We start from the raw sequence: 2,508 nt of genomic DNA on the forward strand, positions 1-2,508 counted from the left end.
TCCAGGAGTTGATGGAATATAAACTGAAATCTTTCAAAAAAGTAAGGTGGCACTGGAGGCACAGTCCACTTCTTTAGAGCAGGTGGTTGCATCTTTAGTTAATTCCATTAAAAGCACTGTGTTGATGCAATCTTTTTGGACTTTAATCATAAATGCCTCCATTATTTTTGGACTTATTCTTATTTTAATCCTTTGCCTTCCAGTCATCACCCAACGTCCAAAGTTGACCATTACAGCTGTTCAACGAGAAGTTCAAACACTTCATTTAAAAAGATAAAAGAGATGGAAATGGCGGAGGCCATGCCATCAAGGAACAGAACGGCGAGAGATCCTACACATGAAAAGCTCGTTGTTTTAGCAAAGCGACAATGAGTGTCTCTTTGGTTGGCAAAGCTCCAAGGGGAACCTCCTGTGGGAGCCTTGCAGTGTCTGTCTTTTCCTTTTATGGATAGTTTATTTTTGATTTTTCTTGATTTTATTATAGAATTTTTCAGTAGACTTTTCAATGATCATATTAAATGTTTAAAATTACATTTAGACACTTTCACACCATATTCAATCATGTATAGTTATAAAGATTGCTTTTTACAGTAACAATAAGTTTCACCAGCTAGGAAAAACCACACCAGTTCAAGTTTTTCAAGTTAAGATTACAATCAATATCCTCTATAGTTTTAGCTTGAGACAATAAGACCTTTAGAAATTAAGAGCTGTGGGAACACATAGGAACATAGGTAGAAATTCAACTAGATGTTTTGGACATAGAAATTATTAGTATTAGAGAAGTTGTTTCATTTAATTATAAATTTTTAGGTACTTTTTACACTCTTGTTTTTAAAACAATTATGAGTAACTAATATGTAGGGTTGGTTACGGGAAAAATATTTTATGTGCGAGTTGTGATTAATGAATCTATAGAAAATCATGGGTGAGAGTAGAAATAGGAATTAAGATTTAGAATCATGTTTTAAGGTTAACCTGACATTTTAAGGAAGATTAGAGAAGAACAAAGTTACTTACGGAAATCAGATATTATCAGGGTAGCTAGGGAGTATGAGGAAGCAGGATGTCAAGGAAAATATTTTGATGTTCTTTGATGTATCTTGAAAGTTCATGAATCATAAAGAATGTAATCACCGAATAGATTGTACTTTAAAGAAATTGATTACTATGAAATCAGTGTGTATTGTAACGGTATATAAGGAGCTGAAAATTTGAGTAAAGTAGAAAATCTTGGATTCATCACAAATCACTGACTCCATGTGATTCCTTTTTTCGTCGACGCCACATCCCCCTTCAAGAGCCTCCTAATAAGTTTATTGAGGCTGGTCCTGGACAGGAGGCACTCACTCAAATATGCCAAGAAATTTGGAAGACAGGTACTTGGTTAGCTGATTGGAAGAGATCCATATTTGTGCCCATTCCAAAGAGAGACAACCCAATGGAATGCAGAAATAATCAGATAATATCATTAATATCACATTCAAGTAAAATTTTGCTAAGATTACTAAAACATGGTTGCATCAGTATGTTAACAGAGAACTGCCAGAGATTCAAGCTGTATTCAGATGACCATGTGGAACAAGGAATATCATTGCTGACATCAGATGGACCTTGGCCAAAAGCAGAGAATACCAGAAAGATATTTACCTGTCCTGTATTGACTACACAAAAGCTTTTGATTGTATGGCTCATGATAAGCTATGGGCAATGCTGTGGAGAATGAGTATTCTGTAACACTTAATTGTGTTCATGAGAAGCCTGATATCAACCAAGAGGTAGTTGTTCAAACAGAACAAAGGAACACTGAATGGTTTAAAATTAGGAAAGTTGTGTGGCAGAGTTATATTCTTTCACCATATTTTTTCCAATTTGTATGCTGAGCACATAATCCAAGAAACTGGATTATATGATGAAGAATGTGGCATCAGGATAGGAGGAAGACTTATTAACAATCTGTGATATGCAGATGATACAACCTTGCATGTTGAAAGTGAAATGGTCTTAAAATACATGCTGATGAAGCTCAAAGACCACAGCCTTTGGTATGGGTTGCACCACAATATAAAGAAAACAAAAATCCTCACCACTGGACCAATAAATGACATCAAGATGGAGAAAAGTTTGAATTTATCCAAGATTTCATTTTGCTAGGATCAACCATCAACACTCAAGGAAGCAGCATTCAAGAAATCAAACTATGTGTCACATTAGGAAAATCTGCTGCTTTGAATGCTCTTTAAAGTGTTCAAGAGCAGAGATGTCATTTTGAGGACTAAATTGTGCCTGATCCAAGCCATGGTATTTTCAGTAATCTCATATGCATGTGAAATTTGGACAATGAATAAGGAAGGCCGTAGAAGAATTGATGCATTTGAGTTATGATGTTGGAGGGGAATACTAAAAGTACCATGGACTGCCACAAGAACAAACAAATATGTGTTGGAAGAAGTACAGTCAGAATGCTCCTTAGAATTCAGGATGGCCAGACTTTGTCTTTCATACTTT

The sequence above is a fragment of the Chrysochloris asiatica genome, unplaced genomic scaffold (genome assembly GCF_000296735.1).
Source record: "Chrysochloris asiatica unplaced genomic scaffold, ChrAsi1.0 scaffold00087, whole genome shotgun sequence".
NCBI lineage: Eukaryota > Metazoa > Chordata > Mammalia > Afrosoricida > Chrysochloridae > Chrysochloris > Chrysochloris asiatica.